The sequence below is a fragment of the Camelus bactrianus genome, chromosome 6 (assembly GCF_048773025.1).
Source record: "Camelus bactrianus isolate YW-2024 breed Bactrian camel chromosome 6, ASM4877302v1, whole genome shotgun sequence".
Classification (NCBI taxonomy): Eukaryota; Metazoa; Chordata; class Mammalia; order Artiodactyla; family Camelidae; genus Camelus; species Camelus bactrianus.
This window is the reverse complement of record NC_133544.1, coordinates 93,609,381-93,631,753: the sequence shown is the minus strand read 5'-3', so window position 1 is coordinate 93,631,753 and position 22,373 is coordinate 93,609,381. Positions and strand designations below refer to the sequence as shown.

The following is a 22,373-nucleotide window of genomic DNA, read 5'->3' as shown; positions in this document are numbered from 1 at the left end:
AGAGAAAAAAACAAGCTTCCTCTCACTTCATTTGGTGAAGTATTAAACAGTGTGCAGAGAATATAAAAGTATCTTTTTTACCTCCTTCCCTGCAAGCCATAGGTAATTTTGCTCTTTTTAATCCTGCTAATTTGATTGCTGTAATGGAATACAATGTTGCTCTGATGCGAATCTCCCTGACTACTAATAAATCTGAATATCATATGTATATTGGTCAATTAAATATACTCATCTGGGAAATACTTATTCATGTCCTTCTAGTCACATATTTTTCTATTGGGTTATATTTCTTGTCAACATGTAAAAGGTTTTTGTATTTTATCATTGTCCTCAACACCAGAAACATTTCTTCTAAATCTGCCTTTTGCATATACACACTTCTTTTACAGCTCTTGCTTTCCATTCTTCATTAAAACAGCACCCCAACACCTCCATGCCCTTACATGTGAATTCTAGGTTGTACAGGTATTCATTCACTCAGATTTTCTTGAGGTTTTTTTTATTCTTTTGCACATGAGTCTTTAATCCAACCAGAATTTAAATGATTCTAGATTCACCTGGAATTTTAATAAATTCTGCATTGTTTAAAATTGGATTCTAAATTTATTATTTCCAGGTGGATGCCTAATTTTGCCACCATTATTTATTAACTAATCCAGGACTTCTAAAATAGCTGAAGACAATGACAGCTGCATAACTATATCCTCAAATTTCTTCCCAAACAGTAAGAAAAAAGACACGGAAAAACTAAATACTACACAAAACCAACTGCAAATTAACCAGGTAGGGTGGGGGGAGAGAAATACCACCAATCTCAGTACACACACTCTCACCTCCATCCAGCCACAAGGCTTTGTGGCAAGCAAAAGCAGACTAAGAAAATCTATACAAAAGAGAGAAGAGGAAGGATAGTGAAGGGGCCTAAAGGTGGATATGGAATAACTAATAGAAAGATTAAATCCACACTAAATCTGAAAATACTGATGAAGTGTCCAAGCAAATCAGAGCACACACTAAAAGGAAAAGATTTCAAAGTACATTTAATTTAAAGGTTGATTATATGATTTAAAAGGTGATTTATATGAGCATTCCTTGAAATGCAGAGGAAAGAAAAAAGACAAAAAAAGAAGAGAGAAGCATTCTTTGGCAACTGGGTGGTGAAGGGTAAAAGAGAAAAAGGGTGGGTGGGGGAACATTAAGAGTTGTGTAAGAAAAAAAGAAACATAAAATTGGAGATACAACAAAGCTTCTCTCAAGCAAAACAAAGAAATCACACAAAAAAATCCATTTGGACTTTGCTATATAGACAGAGAGAGTGTCATTAAATTACAAACATTATAAAACACCCCATACCATAAAAATGAACAAGAGAAAAATCCACAGAGAACTACTGCAGAAAAACAGGAAGGAAAGAAAAGTCCACATATAGCAAATGATGGAAATCTTCCTGATAACAATAAATTGTAAGAAAATAAATGCTAAAAATCCAAATAAAATTAAACACACTCAAACATTTGAGAACATAAAAAACTCAAACCAGAAATTTAGGGGAGAAGGATATAGCTTAGTGGTAGAGTGTGTGCTTAGCATGCATGAGGTCCTGGGTTCGATCTCCAGTACCTCCATTTAATATAATTAATTAATTAATTAAACCTAATTACCTCCCCATCCCCAAAAAGAGCTTTAAAAACGAAATAAATTTTTAAAAAAGAAATTCAAAAACTAAAACAGAAAATGACTGCTAAATAAATAGTTTTTAAAAAATTCTAAAGTGAGGGTATTGGGAAAGCAGCAGAACATATATTCTTTTCAAGTGCACATGGAATATTCTCCAGGATAGATCACATGCTGGGCCACAAAGCAAGCATCAGTAAATTTAAGAAAACTGAACATATCAAGCATTTTTTCCTGACCACAACACTATAGGGCTAGAAATCAACTACAAGAAAAAAATTACAAAAAAACCCCACAAACACATGGAAGCTAAACAACCAATGGATCACTGAAGAAATCAAAGAGGAAATCAAAAAATACCTAGAGACAAATGAAAATGAAAACACAACAATCTAAAACCTATGGGATGCAGCAAAAGCAGTTCTCAGAGGGAAGTTTATAGCAATAAAAGCCTACCTCATGAAACAAGAAAAATCTCAAATAAACAACCTAACCTTATACCTTAAGCAGCTGAAGAAAGAAGAACACACAAAACCCAAAGTTAGTAGAAAGAAAGAAATCATAAAGATCAGCAGAAATAAATGAAATAGAAACTTAAAAAAAAAAAAGAAAAGATTAATAAAACTAAGAGCTGGTTCTTTGAAAAGATAAACAAAATTGATAAACCTTTACCCAGACTCATCAAGGAAAAAAAGGAGAGGGCCCAAACCAATAAAATCAGGAATGAAAAGTAGAAGTTACAACCAACACCACAGAAATACAAAGGATCATAAGAGACTACTGTGAGCAACTATACACCAATAAAATGTACAACCTAGAAGAAACTGATAAAAATCTTAGAAAGGTACAATCTCCCCAGACTGAACCAGGAAGAATTAGAAAATATGAACAGACCAATTACCACTAGAGAAATTGAATCATTAACTTAAAAACTCCCAATAAACAAAAGTCTAGGACCAGATGGCTTCACAGATGAATTTTACCAAACATTTCAAGAAGAATTAACACTTATCATTCTGAAACTATTTCAAAAAACTGCAGAGGAAGGAACACTTCCAAACTGATTCTATGAGGCCACCATCACCCTGATATCAAAACCAGACAAAGACACCACAAAAAAGGAAAATCACAGGCCAATATCACTGATAAATACAGATGCTTTAAGAATCCTCAACTAAATACCAGCAAACCTATTCCAACAATACATTAAAAGGATCATACACTGTGATCAAGTGGGGTTTATTCCAGGGATGCAAAGATTTTTCGGTGTCTGTAAATCAATCAATGCGATACACCACATTAACAAACTGAAGAAAAAAAACCATATGGTCATCTCAATAGATGGAGAAAAAGCTTTTGATAAAATTCAACATCCATTTATGATAAAAAAAACTCTTCAGAAAGTGGGCAAAAAGGAAACATACCTCAACATAATAAAGGCCATATGTGACAAACCCACAGTAATGGTGAAAAGTTGAAAGCATTCCCCCTAAGTTAAGGAACAAGACAAGGATGCCCACTCTCACCACTTTAATTCAACATAGTTCTGGAAGTCCTAGCCAAAGTAATCAGAGAAGAAAAAGAAATAAAAGGAATTCAAGCTGGAAAAGAAGAAGTGAAACTGTCATTGTCTATAGATAACATGATATTATACATGGAAAATCCTAAAGACACTATCAGAAAATTATTAGAGCTCATCAATGAATCTGTTCAAGTTGCTGGATACAAAATTAATATACAGAAATCTGCTGCATTTCTATACACTAACAATGAAATATCAGGAAGAGAAGTTAAGGAAACAATCCCATTTACTATCACATCAAAAAAAAAAAAAAAAAAAAAAACAAAAAAAAACAAGAACCTAGTAATAAATCTGCCCAAGGAGGCAAAAGACCTATACTCTGAAAACTATAAGATGCTGATGAAAGAAATTAAAGACGACACAAACAAATGCAAAGATATACCATGTTCTTGGACTGGAAGAATTAATATTGTTAAAATGACAGTACTACCCAAGGCAATCTACAGATTCAATACAATCCTATCAAATTACCCATGACATTTTTCACAGAACTAGAACAAAAAATTTAAAAATTTGTATGGAAAGACCCTGAATAGTCAAAACAATCTTGAAAAAGAATAGAGCTGGAGGAATCATGCTCCCTGACTTCAGGCTACACTACAAAGCTACAATAATCCAAACGGTCACATAAACAGACACATAGATCAATGGAACAGGATAGAAAGCCCAGAAATAAACCCACACATTTATGGTCCATTAATCTACAACAAAGGAGGCAAGAATATACAATGGAGAAGAGACAATCTTTTCAAGAAGTGTTACTGGGAAAACTGGACTACATGCAAAAGAATGAAATTAAAACATTCCCTAATACCAAATACAAAAATAAACTCAAATGGATTAAATACCTGAATGTAAGAGGAGATACTCTAAAACTCCAGGGGGGAAACATAGGCAGAACACTCTTTGACATAAATTGCAGCAATATTTTTTTGGATCCATCCCCTGGAGTAATGGAAATAAAAACAAAAACAAACAAATGGGACCTAATTAAACTTAAAAGCTTTTGCACAGCAAAGGAGATCACAAACAAAACAAAAAGACAACATATGGAAAGGGAGAAAAAATTGCAAATGATGCTACTGACAAGGGATTAATTTCCAAAATATATAAACAGCTTATATAGCTTAATATATATTTTTAAAAAATCAAAAAATGGGCAGAAGACCTCAACAGACATTTCTCCAAAGAAGACATTCAGATGGCCAAGAGGTACGTGAAAAGATGCTCAATTTTGCTAATTATTAGAAAAATGCAAATTAAAACTACCATGAGGTTATCACCTCCCACCAGTCAGAAGGACTATCATTAAAAAGTCAACAAATAATAAAAGCTGGAGAGGGTGTGGAGAAAAAGGAGCCTTCCAACACTGTTGGTGGGAATGTAAATTGGTGTAGCCACTAGGGAGAACAGTATGGAGGTTCCTTAAAAAAAACTGAAAATACAGTTACCATATGATCCTGCAATCCCACTCCTACACATATATCCTGAGAAAACTCTAATTCAAAAAGATACATGCACTCCAATGTTCATAGCAGCACTATTTACAATAGCCAAGACATGGAAGCAACCTAAATGTCCAATGACAGATGAATAAAGAAGATGTGGCATAAATATATTTATATAGATAAATATACCCACATAAGCAATGGAACATTACTCAGCCACAAAAAAGAATAAAATAATGCCATTTGCAGCAACACGGATGGTTATTACAATCCCTCTCAACTCCTCCCTTTTTCCTATAAAAGCAAATTCCCCTTCCTTGTTCTCTAGATTTGACTTTGGTCCACTATAGTCTACATATCCTAATTTGCAACTCTTCTGACTATCCCCAAATAAACTCATTTTGCTGGTCAAAAAACTGACTATTATATTATTAAAACTGACAAGAACTAGAGAGAGATGGTGGTTATACAATACTGTGAATGTACTAAGTACAAGTGAATTATTCACTTTAAAATGGTTAACTGTGTGTTGTATGAATTTCAACTCAATAAATTATTTTTTTTTAAGGAGTGTGGCAGGAAGTGCTTCCCCAAAAATGAACTTAGGATATGTTAACAAAGAAAGACAGGATCAACAGTGGGCAAACAAATACATAATAAATATATAAACAAATTTACACCAAGAATGACTTTGACAGTTCTAAGCAATTATAGGATGACATTCCAGGTTCATCAAATTGTGAATTCAAAGGCAAGAAAGTCATGAGCATTTAAAGAATAGAAAGTAGATCAGAATAGCTAGAAAACAAAAAGATGTTCATATAAAATTGTAAGAAAATGAACATTAGGTTCAGAATGTGAAAAAAATTTAATGAGTTTGCATTTAGTTCTATAATATATGATGATTCAACACTGGTGTTTTGGGGAACAAAAATGTTATCTGTACCTAGCACAGTGTCTGGTATCTCATACGTCCTCAATGAAGGACACATTTCAAGAAGACCAATTTGATAGACATTTACAGCGAACTGGAAAGCTGAAATAATAGTGAAGATACTACTGAAATAAATCAGTACTGAGATTCAAAGAAGCTAACAACAAAAATCAAGCTCTGAATGTTTTAAAAGGGAGACATTCATCATGCGTTCAAGAAACTGACAATTCCTAAATCACTTGAAATGTTTGAGGGCAATGAAGAAAGAGTCTTAGCTCTTAAGTAGAGCTCATAAAAGTAACAGTAACGAAATTCAACAAAGCACAAAAAATACAATTGTAATACTGCCCCATAAAGTTGGTTGTAAAAATTTACAACTAAAATATTAGCAAGCAAAGTGAGAAGTACATTAAAAGGTTAACACATGGAATATCAGTGGGGTTTATTCCAGAACTATGATGGTGCAACACAAGCAAATCAATTAACAAAATTCATGTTAGACTATGTTTTAAAAAGCATCTGATAAAATGCAAAATCCATTCCTAATTAAAATCTACTACTAAGGCAAGAATAAAGGTTCTCTTTTTCAAATGATTAAAAATTTCATACCATAAAAGAAAAACACCTGCTGCTGCATTTGCCCTTAGAGTCAAGTATAAGACTAGAGCGCCCACTTTTATCACTATTACCAATAATGCAACTGAGCAAAAACATAAAATAAGTATTATATATTGTAGAAATTGTTACTGTTTGCAGGTGATATTTAATACCTGCAAAACCCATCAGAAGACTCTGACTAAATACTAGAAACAAGAGCACAGTTAGGCGATTGACTACATAACAAATATAAATCAACACTAAAAAGTATCTTGCTCTCAGAGCACATAAAGTATCTACTCTCCCCTTTTGAGAGCAGCAATTCAACAGTGAGGTGGTTCCACAACTCTCAATCCTGCTGACCAGCTGTCACTGAACATAGTTGAAGGAGAAAATAGGAAGATGGCAGGAAACCCTTCAGGACAAGTTTTCGAAACAAAAATAGAGTTACAATCTTGGCAGAATAGGACAAAGAGAAAAGAAAATTGTTAAAGCAGAACCAATCTTCAACAAATCATCCTGGAGCTAGCATGCTGAGCAGCAGCATCCTGCAGCCCAACAGAAGGCAGCTTTGCAGCATGCACAGGTGCATTCACATGGATACTTCACAACTCAAGATTCTGCAGGAAAATCTTAATCTTCCCATTTTACCTCACCTTGACACAGAACACATTTACAAGGATGACAACTTTGTAACATCAAATGCCAAAGCTACTATCATTCGGTGCTGTACAAAATGTGACTTCCAGAATTTTGGCAAACTTTTATACTTTTTGTTTCTTTAAAAGAAAATTGTACGTAAATGACTAACTTTTGGGTAATAAATTTGATTTTAACTCTAAATCAGACTCTGAAATTGGACAGTTACATAAACTTATTCCCTAATCCCCAAGAAGTTAGACTGAGCATATCGTGTCCACAGAGACTTTCAAGAATCATTTATAGTACTTTAAAGAAACAAGGTCTGTTTTCTTTTTTAAATGTAAACTAATAGGCTTAAATAAGTTGTATTCATATTTGCGGTTTATAGAATTGATGGCAGTGTCCCTTTTGATTTTAGTAAACATGTCATCCTGAAATATTCTTTTAACGTATAGCTAATTCTCAATTGTAAAAGAAAACCCAAGGTAAGACTAAATACCTAACGAGTCTTAAAAATATTTTATAAATACGTTTAAACATATTTTATAAATGATGTGACTAAATGCTACTAAAAAGTTATAAGGAAAAAAACTTCAAAGTATCTTTAAATAACACTATAATAAAGAAGAATTTTATATAATGAGGAAGAAATTCCATGTAAAGTTGTAAGAAACAACATAAAATACCTAGGAATAAACTAAACAAGAAATGCGCAAAAGTTTTATTTAAAAATACCTAAAATTATGCTAATGAACAAAAAATATTCTTTTAATAAATGGAGAGCTTAGCAGTGCTCTTCTTAGGAAGAATTCACATTTTAAGGAGCCAATTCTCCTTCAGTTAAAGTATAAAATTAATTCAACATCAACCGAAATCACCCTGGACTTATCTAAAACTTGAAAAAAAAGTAAGATTGTATGTAAAATTAAATACATAAGAACTGCAAAAAGAAAAAGAAAAAGAAAAATCTCTGAAAAAAATCAGAATCTGAGAAAGCTCCTAGCTTATTAGACATTAAAATTTACAATGCTAGAATAACTAAATCAATGCAGTTGTGGCACAAGAATAGACAGATTAGAAATTATCAATAGAAAAGAGTTGAGAGTCTAAAAGAAGATCCAAGCACATAAAGGAAATCAGGATACGATGAACGTTAGCATATGATAAAGGTGCTATTCCAAATGAATGCATATACCCTACATCCCAATGTGTACAAGGAGACGTGTTATCAGTGTTCACTGCACTCTCTTCATAATAGGGAAAAAAACTAAATATTCATCAGTGGGAAGAGATAACTAAAATGTGCTATATTCTGATAATGTCGAAGTATAAACTTCATACTGTAAAGAAGTTAACACACGCAAATCAACAAAAATATAATTTTTCAATGTTCAAAATAAAATTTAGTGTTTAAGGAATAAAAGAAACAATACTAGAGGGGCTTATACTGCATAAGTTAAAAGTAAAAGCCCTCAAATGTGCCAGAATGGCTAGGTTTGAATCTAGGCTATACCGCTTACTGGCTATTAAGCCAAGTCCCTTGATTTCTCTACAGCTCATTTGCTTATGGTAAATTAAAAGACAGTAAGAGACACGCTATGATTTTCATGAGGATTAAATAACACAAATAGAGTTCTTAGAATCACTGCCTAGAACTCAATACACATTCAATATACACTAAATGTACTGCTATTATAATCACTATCATTTAGTTCATTATTGCTATCTCTAATATTTATTGGTTATAAATGTAAAAAGGGTTGTATACAAAAGTATTTTTTTTTTTTTAAAGATTAGTGGGATAGACTCCCAAACTAGTGATAGTGATTTTGCAGGGGAGTGCAAGAGGCAAGTATCGAAGAGGACTGATATCAACTTAGTGTGTTATGTTTTCATTCTTTTTATTTTAAAAATGGTCAAATAAACATGACAAAATGTTAACACTTGTTAACTGATAGTAGAAGAAATATAGGAGTCTTTTTATTCTCCGTACTTCTCTAGAGTCTTAAATTTTCCTCAAGAAAAGGAAAAACAAAAAAGTTTGTATCATCTTATTTTTCAATTACAATATAATCAAAAGTTATCAATGTCCCATTATTGTTTTAATCTAGGATTTATAAAAATGCAAAGTTATCTTTACAATAGGTTTGTTTTTATAAACACTTTAACAACCAAAACAAATTTTTAAGAATTTATTTTATCTATATTGTTTCTAACTATAATACAGAAGGTTTGAAAAATAAAAATTAAATAACATAAGCTTAATGGTGTTTGTCCTTTCCTCAGGCACACAGAAATCTGCAAAGTTAGGGGACAGATACCATTGAGATGATATATCCATCAGCCTGCTACCTTAGACATTCTGTGATAGTTTTACTTAAAATTTATCATTTTGTATCCGTGTTATACATAAATATCACAACCATAACCTCTGGGTATATTCTGACAATGCATTCATAAAACAGAAAGATGAAGCATCAATGCAGCAAGATTTGCCAAAGATAAGATGTCTTCTAGAATAATTATCAGCAGAGAAAGGTTCAACGAACAAAATACTCCATCAATCTAATAACATTTTCAATAAAACTTGTGAGTTATGGGGTAAATTCTGTTTAGTCCTTTCTTTAACATATTATGTTGTAGGCAAATAAAAGAATAAAAACAATACATCAAATTACAAATTCTGGTTCCTTCAGTACTAAAACATGTAATAAAGTAAAATCAATGGGAATGTCTAAGTTTTTCAAGCTGTAAGCCCCATTTATACCAGCTATAATCAAGACTGTCTCTAAATGCGAAAGATAAGAATAAATTAATTTTATTCCTAAGATACTTAATAAAGTTAGTATCTCTTCAAAATATTGTATAAAAGCTAGTGTTCAGGCCATCCATTTCAGAGCTAAATTACCTACTAGCTGTAGCATCTCCACTGTTGATGTCCCACAAATGCTCAAAAATAACCAAAATCTCTGATTCAATCAACCAATTTTCATTGTAGTTCTTGTTATCAACAACTGTCAAGTTCGGGCAAGGTGTGATAATTGATGACTGATTTAATTTTTTCGTTTTCCCTGAAACTCCAAGAAAATATACAGTAGGTTCACAAAATTTATATCATATTCAATCAACCAACATTTTTAATCTCTTACATGGACCACCAAAATAATCTCTTAATCCTCCTTTGCCTCCCTAACCAGAGTGGTGGTTTAAAAAACAAGTCTAATTGTGTTCCTTCCCTGCTTTTAAGTCCTTTGGAATAAGTTATCTGAGATTTACTTCAAATAATACAAGAGGCAAGAAAAGTGAATGGGATCATGTGGCACGATGGGAAACAGATATTTGGTTTTTGTCCAGCTCAGGCACATAGCTCCTAAAACCCTTGGAATCACTGGAGTGGTAACAGTATCTTTTGCATGCTAACAAGATGAAAGGTGACTGGGGGCTGCTAGACAGCTTCAGGATAGGGCAGGCCCTCAAAATCCAAGCCATAATTAGAGGTGGGACTTTCAGCCCTCCAACCCCCAACTCCCAGGAGGGGGGAGGGGCTAGAGATTGCGTTAAGTCACCAATGGCCAATGCTTTATGAGTTAAATCACCAAAGGCCAATGCTTTAAGCAATCATGCTGAAATAATGAAACCTCCATAAAAACCCCTAAACAACAGGGTTTGGAGAGCTTCAAATATACCCAACACAGCGTGGGAGCTCTTGACTCCATCCTTCCGTCACCCTACCCCCTGCAAGTACCTTGTCCTATGTATCTCGTCCATTTGGCTGTTTCTGAGTTGTATCCTTTATAGTAAGTCAGTAAATGCAAGTAAAGTGTTTCCCTGGGTTTAGTGAGACATTCTAGCAAATTACCAAACCTGACGAGGAAGTACTGGGAATGCCCAATTTACAGCCAGGTAATCAGAAGTATAGCTGGCAATCTGGGACTTGCAAATGGCATCTGAAGTGCAGACAGTTCTGTGGAGTCTGCACAAATTCCAATTAGTGTCAGAATAGAGTTGAATTGGAGGACACACAGTGTCTAAAGAGTTAGAGGATTGGCTGGTGTGAGGGAAAAATCCCACATATTTGGTGTCAGAAGTGTTGTTGAGTAAAAACAGTACGGAGGGTATAAATGAAATAAAAGTGGTCATGAGTTGATAACTGTTGAAATTGGATGCTGGGAAATATTCTCTCCACTTGGGTATATGTTTAATATTTTTCTATAATAAAAAGTTAATAAAGTCTATTTAAAAGGGAAAAAAGTTTAAAAAAAATTTTCAGAAGCTTTTCAATAGTTTTGCTCTAAAGAACAAAATCTCTCCAACGGCTGAGAAGGCCAGGAACAGACCTCTCCCCTTGCTCTCCCTCGTCTAGGTACACCTGAGATGCTCAATTCCTAGAGGGCATCATGCTTCTTTCCACTGCAGGAACCTTGCACATGCAGTTCCCTCTACTTAGAGCCTGGCTTCTTCATCCTACCTTCTTTCACCCAGTTAATGTCTATCATAAGATCTCAATTTAAACAGCCCAGTACCAGGGACACATTAAGTACGCAATAATTGTTAGTTGAATTAAATGGCACTTCCTCAGGGAAGCTATCCTTAACTGTATCCACAAGAGATCAAGTCCCTCTTTTAAAATGCTCATACCAGAACCCGGTACTTTACCCTCACAGCATTCTGCACAGTTTGCAGTTATGCACTATTTATGTGATAATCTGTTTAGTGTCCTCTCATATCAGTCTATAAAGTCCATGAGGGCAAAGACAGTGTCAATTTTGTTTATACTCCTAATGTTTAGCAAAGGTAAAGCATACAAAGGGACCTCAACAAATATTTGCTGAAATGAGCTGAGCAATTTGGGTCTATGGTTCATTATTTACATAGAATCTAATTTAAACCCAGGTATTATCTTACTATGAACTAATATAATCAAAGTGCTTTAAAAGAACTGATTGAAGTGTGGTGGTACCACAGTGGACAGATGCCATGGATTCTGTCTTCAGTCCATTTCTGTCTCCTCCTCTCACTGTACATACAATTCTGGAGTAATTCAGTTACTCCCAAGGCTTTCACTAACCTCTCATATACTAATGATTCAGTCCAAATTTCTCTCCTCTGAACTCCAGACCAGAACATCCACTGCTAACATGATATAACCACTCAGATCTTAAATCTTAAATTGAAAGGAATTTTAAAAGAATCGTAAACTCACATGTTTAAAACTGAACTTGGCATTCCCTACTACCCCTCTGCCACACCCACAGCCACAAATAAATTTATGAAGTTCTACATTTATGAATTTAGAGATTCATATAAGGCATCAATAAAGATACTTATCAAGGGCATTTCAGGAGGGACAGCCTATTAGCAAAGTTCTGCAACTGAAAATGAAGTACACACTGTGATTCAGCTCTTCCCACCCCTGCCCCAAGTACATCCCTTCTCCAGGGCTTCATTAGGCTGACACTGATTTTGGCACTGTAATTCATTAAACCACACAAATTACCCATATTTAGCTGCACAAAAGTAAACAGCTGATAAAAAGGGAAAAGCTTTTTTCGTTATTATCCCTGTTTAGAAAGCAAGTACACTTAGAAAACGAAAGGACCTGCTGAGTTTGCTAACAAATTGTTTTGCTACATCAATAATGAGAACTAGTCAAATAAATCAGGAAGCAGACATGCTTATTCAGCAAGAACTACAGACAAAATTGAATCAAACTAATGGGTTTTTGCTTGTATTCAAGAACTACCAATTCACGATCCTGATGAACCAGCTAAATACTGGCAAAGAAGAAGAAGAAACTGCTGTTGTCTTATTTTGTCTTGTTTTAATTTACAGTAGTGATTTATAGCACCAAAGGCCAGTTGTTCTTTCTTCCACTCATGGTCCAATGCACAAATCCAAATTTAATTGTATACATAAACTGCTAAATTCACTGATGAAAAGTTGGGTTGGAAAAACTACCGAAGAACTGGAAAATAAACCAAATAGCATTATCTTTCTAAAATGGAAATAAGTGAGGGAAACTGAAGGATTTGAGCACAGAGATAGACTTAATAGTTCCTACAAGTGAATTTATCAAATTCTGAAACTTTCTAACATTCCCTAGGTGAACAGAGCAATAACAGCCACTAATATTCATTGAGCATGTTCTATGTGGCAGGCACTGTGCTAAACCCTTTACATGTATTACTTTAATTTCAGAACAACTCTATGAAATAGAGATTCTTATTATTTCCATTTGCAAGGAAAGGAAATGGAGGCACAGTGAGGCTAAACAGTTACCGAAGGTCACACTGCCAGGATATATCAAGAAATAGTATCAAGAATATATTCAAATTACCCAGGACATATTTCACAGAACTAAAACAAATCATAATAAAATTTATATGGAACCACAAAAGACCTAGAATTGCCAAAGCATTACTGAAGAAAAAGAAAGAGGATGGAGGAATAACTCTCCCACACTTCAGACAATACTACAGAGCTATAGTAATCAAGACAGCATGGTATTGGTACAAAAACAGGCATAGAGACCAAAGGAACAGAATAGAGAGCCCAGAAATGAACCCACAAACTTTTGGTCAACTAATCTTCGACAAAGGAGGCAAGAATATACAATGGAATAAAGACAGGCTCTTAGCAAATGGTGTTCGGAAAACTGGACAGCAGCAAGTAAATCAATGAAGTTCGAACACTCTCTTACACCATACACAAAAAATTAACTCAAAATGGATCAAAGACTTAAACATAAGGCAAGATACAATAAACCTCATAGAAAAAACATGGGCAAAACATTATCTCACATACATCTCAGAAATGCTCTCCTAGGGCAGTCTATCCAAGCAATAGACATAAAAGCAAGAATAAACAAATGGGACCTAATTAAACTTACAAGCGTCTGCACAGCAAAGGAAACCATAAACAAAACAAAATGACAACCTACAGAATGGGAGAAAATTTTTGCAAATGATGAAACTGACAAAGGCTTCATCTCCAGAATATATAAGCAGCTCATACGACTTAATAAGAAAAAAACAACCCAATCCAAAAATGGGCAGAAGACCTAAACAAGCAATTTTCCAAGGAAGAAATACAAATGATCAATAGGCACATGAAAAAATGCTCAATATCACTAATTATCAGAGAAATGCAAATCAAAACTATAATGAGGTATCACCTCATACCAGCCAGAATGGCCATCATTCAAAAGTCCACAAATGACAAATGCTGGAGAGGCTGTGGAGAAAAGGGAACCCTCCTACACTGCTGGTGGGAATGCAAGTTGGTGCAGCCACTGTGGAAAACAGTATGGAGATTCCTCAGAAGACTAGGAATAGACTTACCATATGACCCAGGAATCCCGCTCCTGGGCATATATCCAGAAGGAACTCTACTTCAAAAAGACACTTGCACCCCAATGTTCATAGCAGCACTATTTACAATAGCCAAGACATGGAAACAGCTTAAATGTCCATCAATAGATGACTGGATAAAGAAGATGTGGTTTATTTATACAATGGAATACTATTCAGCCATTAAAAACGACAACATAATGCCATTTGCAGCAACATGGATGTTCCTAGAGAATGTCATTCTAAGTGAAGTAATCCAGAAAGAGAAAGAAAAATACCATATGAGATTGCTCATATGTGGAATCTAAAAAAAAAAGAAACATAAATACAAAACAGAAACAGACTCATAGACAGAGAATACAAACTTGTGGTTGCCAAGAGGGAGGAGGGTGGAAAGGGACAGACTGGGAGTTCGAAATTTGTAGATACTGACAGGCATATGTAGAATAGATAAACAAGATTATGCTGTATATATTCAAGATCTTGTGGTAGCTCACAGTGAAAAAAAATGTGACAATGAATATATGTATGTTCATGTGTAAGTGAAAAATTGTGCTTTACAGTGGAAATTGACACAACATTGTAAACTGATTATAACTCAATAAAAAAAGTTTAAAAAAAAGAATATATATACTCAGCCATAAAAAATAATAAGATAATGCCATTTGCAGTAATATGGATGGAACTGGAGACTGTCATTCTAAGGGAAATAAGCCAGAAAGAAAAAGAAAAATACCGTATGATATTACTTATACGTGGAATCTAAAAACAAAAAAAAAAAAAAAAAAGAAAAGACAAACTTACTTGCAAAACAGAAACAGACTATCAGACAAGAGAACAAATTTGTGGTTACCAAAGGGGGAAAGGGTGGGAAGGGATAAATTAGGAGCTAGAGATTTGTAGATATTAACTGATACATATAGAATAGATAAACACAAGTTCATGCTGTATAGCGCAGGGAAATATATTCAATAACTTGTAGTAACTTATGGTGAAAAAGAGTATGAAAACTGCATATATATGTACGTTCATATATGACTGAAGCATTGTACTGTACACCAGAAATTGACACAACATTGTAAACTGATTATACGTCAATAAAAAATATATATACACAAAAACAGAGAACAAAGAATATATAAAAAGAAACCTTTCCAACTGAACAAGAAAACGTATTTTTTTTTAAATGGACAAAATACTTGAACAGGCATTTCACCAAAGATATATAAATACCAAATAAGCATATAAAAAGATACTCAACAGCATTAGTCATTAGAGAAATGCAAATTAAAACTACAATGAAATACTATTACAAACCCACTAAAATGGTTAAATTTAAAGAAACAGATAATACCAAGTATTGGTGAGGATGCAGAGCAACTAAAACTCTCATAAACTGCTCATGGGAATGTAGAATGGAAAACTGTTTGGCAGTTTATTATAAAACTAAACATATACTGTATTGACTACATATGCAGCAATTCCACTCCATAGGTATTTGTCAAGAAAAATGAAAACACATAAAAACCTGTACATGAATGTTCACAGCAACTTTATTCGGAATAGCTTAAAACTGGAAACTGAAATGTCAATTAACTGATAAATGGATAGATAAATTACAGTATATTAATACAATGGAATATACCACTCAGTTATAAATAGGGATAAACTACCGATACAAGCAACAGCATGAATGAATCTCAAAAGCATTACGCTAAATGAAAGAAGTCAGAGACAAAAGACTACATAACTATACTTCCATACATATATAGTTCTAGAAGAAGCAAAATTATAATGACAGAAAGCAGATTAGTGGTTCCCAGTGGCTAGGAAACAGGGGGAACAGATTAACTGCTGCAGAGAGGTAAGCTGGAACTTTCTGGTGATGATGAAAATGGACTATATCATGATTGTGGTGGTAGCTATATGACTATATATTTGTCAAAGTCTGTCACATTTTTCACTTAAAATAATAAATTTTACTGTATGCTAATTATACTTCATTAAAGCTGACCAAAAACAAACAAATAAATTTAAAAAAAACAATAATTTGGAGACCTCTTGCCTCCTCTTGTCTACTTAATGCCCAAAGGTTCTGGGACCTCCTCTTTTTCTTTAAAATATTTTTTCTTTTTTTTCACATCAACTCTATTTGTTCATTGCTAAAGCTTAACCCATCACTCTGCAGGTATCTCCCAAATCCACATCTCTGGACAGAACTTCTACAGAGTATCAGTCTTGTTTCCAAATGCCTGGTGGACATCACCATGTCAATGCTTCCCACCCCCAATTCACCATGTTCAAAATTAACTTCACCATCTCGTCCAGCTTCCCTACCTTCTAATGTTCTCCTACCCTCCCTTCTGCAACCTTACAAAACTAGCTCCTTCTGATACATCACTCACTTACCCTGACTCAAAACAATAGAGCAGTCTTTGACTCAGGCCTTTCCTTTACACTCCAGCCTCTTCTAACATACCAGTGGCTTCAGCCTTCATAACGTGCCCTGGGAAACTGCAGTGGGCTCCCAAGGAGTCTCCCCACTCCACTGCCTTCTACCCACTTCTGCTAGATTAATCTTCCTAAAGCTCAGTTCTATCCAATTATATCATTACCCACCTATAAAGAAGTCAATGGCTCACCATTTCCCATGAAATTGAAAATAAGACAATGTTGTAGGTTTAAGTCCACTCAGAGGGAGCCAAGTTTGCCTTCTGATTTCATCTTCCGCAACTCCCCTAAATACCAACTAATTTTAACAAACCAAACACTCCCACCTCTGCGCCTTTGTTCACGCTATTCTCTATAGCTGACGGTCCTCACCTATCTAATTACCTGTCAAAATTCATATTTCTCCTTCAAAGGCCTGTCTCAAAGATCACTTTCTCCATGAAGCCTTTCATGTTTTAATCACTCCATACTCACCAATAAAGATTTGATCACTTCCTCCTCTAAACTCTGATAACACTTTTGCTGCACATATTATAGCGTTTGTCATACTCTGCCTGATTTGCTATTATTCACGTAATAATACCACTTCATCACCACTGCCCCATCTACTCTACAACCAGACAAGCTTTTCAAGGCGAGCACTTTGTACTGCTCCTTCTTTTGTCCCTTTAAGCCGCTGGCATCCTATCTTCTTGTTGCAGGAATTCAGGAACTCTCTGCAGTAGGTAATTCTGGTCTAAGAAGTCTACAGAGAAATTAAAAAATTATATTGCACATGGGGACTATAAGGATTACTCAGACAATAGACGGCATTCTGCCTTTTTTGTTACAAGTTGGAACTTTGCCTGAAAAGAGGTTTTTCTTAAAAGACCCCCTCAAAATCCACTAAACCAATCTTCCTACAAGAGCATTGCCAGTATGACATTCCTCTGCTTATAAATTTACAATAATTTAACATGGGTCCTGGGCTAGGCATTCTCTACATGATCCTAGTCTCCCAAACAAACTTAACCACCTATCTTTCTATCTCTGCTTTCTGCCCTTTGAGGCTGACCTCTAGGACTACATTGTTCAACTTGCCCTAGCTTCTAGCTGGGTTGGGCCAATGAGAGGCACTATCAGGAAATCACAGGATAAGAAGAAAAGGAAATTGGGGTCCTTGTTTCCCTGGCTCCCTCCCCACCTTGGAATTCTTTCCTCTACGGCCAAAGGTCCTTGGTTTCCACTGCTCCAATTTTCTTCAGGCTTCAGTGTTCCTCTTCTTGCCCCTCTGGCTGAAAAGTACCAATGGCTTCCTGATATTGCTAGGCCTTGGGAATTTCACAACTCCTTGTTGCTTTCCTTAAGCATACCCAAATCTCATAACTAGTCCATTTATTTCCTGCCAGGGCCCTCAGTAATACAGCTCCCTAGGCTTATAGTTCCTCAGTCTGTTTCCCAAGACGCATAATCAACTGCTCCCTCTAACCCATCAAATCTTAACCACCACATGCTCCTCAGCAGCCCCCTGCTCTAGTCAGGCAGGCATCCCTTCCAATCCTTACCATCACTCAGCTGGGATGTGTTCACTCCTACCTCTGCACCCTTACTCACGCTGCTGCCCCCTAGAAGGCCCACCTCTTGCCTGCTCTCTACCTAACAAATCTTATACTTCCTTCACATACAAATTCAGATCCTACATTACTTACTCCTCCCCTCCAATTAAACTTGTTCTAATAACCTTAACCTACAATTATCTTTCCTATCTTGGAATTTCCATTTCTCTTACATAAAAGAACTTTGAAAACTGTAAAAATAAGTGTGAAGTATTGTACTGTACGATCTTTAATCGTTTACCATATATCTCCTAAAGGGAAGTAATTTGAACTATTGTAAGTTCCTTCTTTTTATGCCATCAAGAGTATACACTAACACTAGAAATACAGTATTCTTGCTGATGAAAAATAATAAATAGCAATATATCACTATAGTGTTCTAGTACAAAAAGTTTATGATAACTAGCTATACACAAGTGTACTATGTTTTTAATTATTCTGTGTTCAATGTAATGATTCTAAATAATGGCTGCTATCAACCTTGGGGCTTTTAGTACATCAAAGCACTTTTTAATAAAAGGACCCTTGAGAACAAAAGAACAAAGCAAATTATCAATTTGTCAAGTTCAACAACCTGTTATGCAAATAGATGCAATTATTCCAGAAATGCAAATAGCAATGTCAGCACATGTAGGATACCTTAATTTGTAGCTGACCAGTGGCCATGAACCAGACAACAGACTTCAACAAAAGTAGATTTTCTAGAGGCATGAAGAGGTCAGTGGTCCTCATCATATATTGTTTATAGGGAAAATCTCCTCCCCCTTCTTTAGAACCATCTATTTGCTAGCCTCTAAAGCCTAAGTCATGGCAACTATAACATTTTTGGTAAATTTATCCTCACTGAACTCCCAGTGATATATCTAATTCATACTTCAAGAACTCATTCTTACGAGGCTCTCTAAAATAAAAAATAGAGAAATAGCAAAAATGTAGGAAGTGGGTTCTATAGCTAGCTCCTCACACAATCTCCAAATAGCAGTATGTGATTATGATTCTGAGGAGAGAAAAATAAAACTTAAGAGACTATCTGAAAGACCTAATGGCATTAAAAGAAACAGGGAGCAGGCAGGGAGAGACACAACAGCGCCAAATAACAACTGGCTTCAAAGTAACCTTTCTACCTCTTCATCCAACAAAACAAACAAAACAAAAAAGCAAACGAACAAACCCAAAGGAATGTACCCCTACCATATTCACTAATGAACTAAGGTCAGTCTTATTTGCACATTTGAAAAAAATTTTCTGTAACTGTATGTTAATTTTAACAAAGGTATTCTAATTTATTACTACTAGAAACTTGAAAAGAATGTGTAAAATATATCCACAGTAGGAAAGTATTATATACAAAGCACAGTGCACCTAAAGGACTCAGAACCCAGAAGAGAATAAGGATGTGTAAGCAACTTTAATGCAATAGGATAACACTGCATAACAAAGTTACCCAGCAGGAGCTATGGATAATACTCCAAGGAATTAAGAGAAGAACAGAATGGCCAAGACACAAGAAATACCCCAAAAGTTGAGCTGAGAGATGAGGGCCTAAAATAAAAGAGCAATAATGTATTGGGTCTGTGAGGAAATGAATTTTAAGGATATTTAGAAAGTATACTCAATGAGTGTAGGCTCAATCAACATTTTCACATTGTAATTTTAATGAAGAATAAGATATTGCTTAAACCAAGAAATATTCTACTCATTACAGCCTTGTTTAGAATACCAAAAAGGAAAAAAAGGTAAAATACAAAAAAGTGGAAACAATCTAAAGTCCAATAAGAAACTGGTTAAATAAATCATAAACATAACACTGGGATTCAAGGCAATCATTAAAATGATTAAGAAAAATCTTCAACAATCTGGAATATATTGAATGATAACCATGATATATTAAGTTAATAACACGTTAAGATGTAGATCAAGCAATTCTACTCCTAGGTATACATCCAAAGGAATTGAAAGCAGGAGCTCAAACAGATATTTGTACACCAGTGTTCACAGCATTATTCACAATAGCCCAAAGGCAGAAACAACCTGTGTCTGCCAACAGATAAAAAGGGAAACAAAATGTGGTATATACATAAAATCAAGTATTACCCAGCCATAAAAAGGAATGAAATTTTGATATATGCTCCAACATGGAAGGACCTTGAAATTATTATGTTTAGTGAAATAAGCCAGACATGGAAGGACGAATAGTGTATGAGTCCCCTTATATGAGATACCAAAGATAAGCAATCATAGAGAAAGGAGAATAGAGGTTACCAGGGGCCGGGAGGACAGAGGAAGAAGGAATTATTATTTAATGGGTACAGAATTTTTGTTTGGGATGATGAAAAAGTCTGGTATGTAAATAGTTGGTTACACAACATTGTGAATGCATTTAATGCCACTGAATTATGCACTTTACAAATAATTTAAAACTTAAATATGCTATCTATATTTTACCACAATAAAAAAATAAGATGTAAAGAAGTCTGCAGTATGCTATCATTTGTATAAAAAGAAAAAAGAGGGAATATATGTTACTGCATGATTGGAGAGGTTTAGAATCTCGGAAAGGATACACAAGAAACTGTTTAACAGTTAACTCCGGGAAAAACTAGGAAAATGGAGATAGGGTAATGAAAGGGAGATAAACATTTTGCTGTAACCCCTTTTGTACCATGTGAGTTTCTAACCATGCGGTGTATTGCTTAAGAATTTTTTTATTTTAAAAAAAAGGAAAAGAATTATCCAGGCAAGGATAATCTTCCCAAGGATGCTAAAACCATTGGGAAAAGGTTGTGGGAGAAAGGATTTTCATGCAATCTCAAAATACCACACTCCCTAGATTACTTATTAGTTACAAAGGGGGGAAATGTACATTTACAGTTAAGTCATCTGGTAGTAGCCACCATTTTAAATTAGTGATCAAACTGAGCATCATCTATAAATGGAAAAAAAATGGAATTAGGTGCCTCCTGATGTGATGCAAAAAGTACGTATCACCTATGTAGTGTTCATGTAGTTCATGTTTATCTTGAATAATCTTAAAGACAAAATCAGCAAATTCAAATTGTAGTACATTATATAACACAAATGACCTAGATTCTTCAATAAAGTTAATGTCATTTTTAAAGGGGGGGGGGGTAGGCTGAGGATTGTTCTAGATTAAAAGAGACTAAAGTGACATAAAAACCAAAAGCAGTATGTAAATGTGATTGGATTCTGGATCAGAAAAAAAACAACAAACAAAAAAGTCGTAAAAGATACACAGGAGCAAATGTAAACATTTAAATATAGACGCTGCATATGAGATAATGAATTCATGTTATTTTCCTTAAGCATGACAATGGCTTTGTGGGTATGTTGGAGAATATCCTTATTTTTAGGAGATACACACCTGAAGTACTTTTTTGGAGGAGGTAGGGGAGTGTCTTGATGACTACAATTTACTCTCACTTAAAGCAAAATGTGTGTGTGTGTGTTTAGAGAAAAGAAAAAAGCTACTGCAGCAAAATGTTACAATCTGTGAAACTAAGTGAAAAGTATATGAGTGTTTACTGTACTATTCTTCAACTTTTCTACAGATTTGAGAAATTTTTCAAGGTAAAAGCTTAGGTAAGAAGGCAGAACAGCTAAATCATGCACAGCTGAGCCCCAGTGATGATAATAAGGAAAAAAAAATTATTTTTTGTTATAAAAGTATACATAGAGTTAAATGATAAATATGGTTTTTCTATTACTAACCATGCCCTTCCTGATGGAGCACATGTAATAAACTCATTTATTCCTAGGAGTGTCTGTATTAAGCAAATCTTACTTTTAATGTCCTTGCAACATAATTTTCCTTTAAATAATAACAGTGATACCATCTCTATAAACTCAGAGTTAGATTTACAAATCTTACTCAGAAAGGACTAGGAGGGTGGGAACATTGCTCCCATAAACATAGACTCTAAGTTGCCTACCCTTCTTAGAAGGAAGATAAAAGCCCGACAGCAAGATAAGTTTACTTAAGCTTGTGTTCTGCACAAACTACACAGAAGAAAGCTAAAGGGCAGGCAATTAGCTGGGATCAACAAATCTTCAACTCAAATCTTCCTATATTAGAGAACATCT

General features: G+C 34.6%; 1 protein-coding gene and 1 pseudogene across 10 annotated transcripts in view; one reads left to right on the top strand and one right to left on the bottom strand.

The window, feature by feature from the left end:
* HERC1 (HECT and RLD domain containing E3 ubiquitin protein ligase family member 1) overlaps window positions 1–22,373 on the bottom strand; it is a 204,735-nt gene that overhangs the window by 136,164 nt on the left and 46,198 nt on the right. The window lies entirely within an intron of this gene.
* On the top strand, window positions 6,638–7,020 carry LOC123617007 (SOSS complex subunit C pseudogene; annotated as a pseudogene).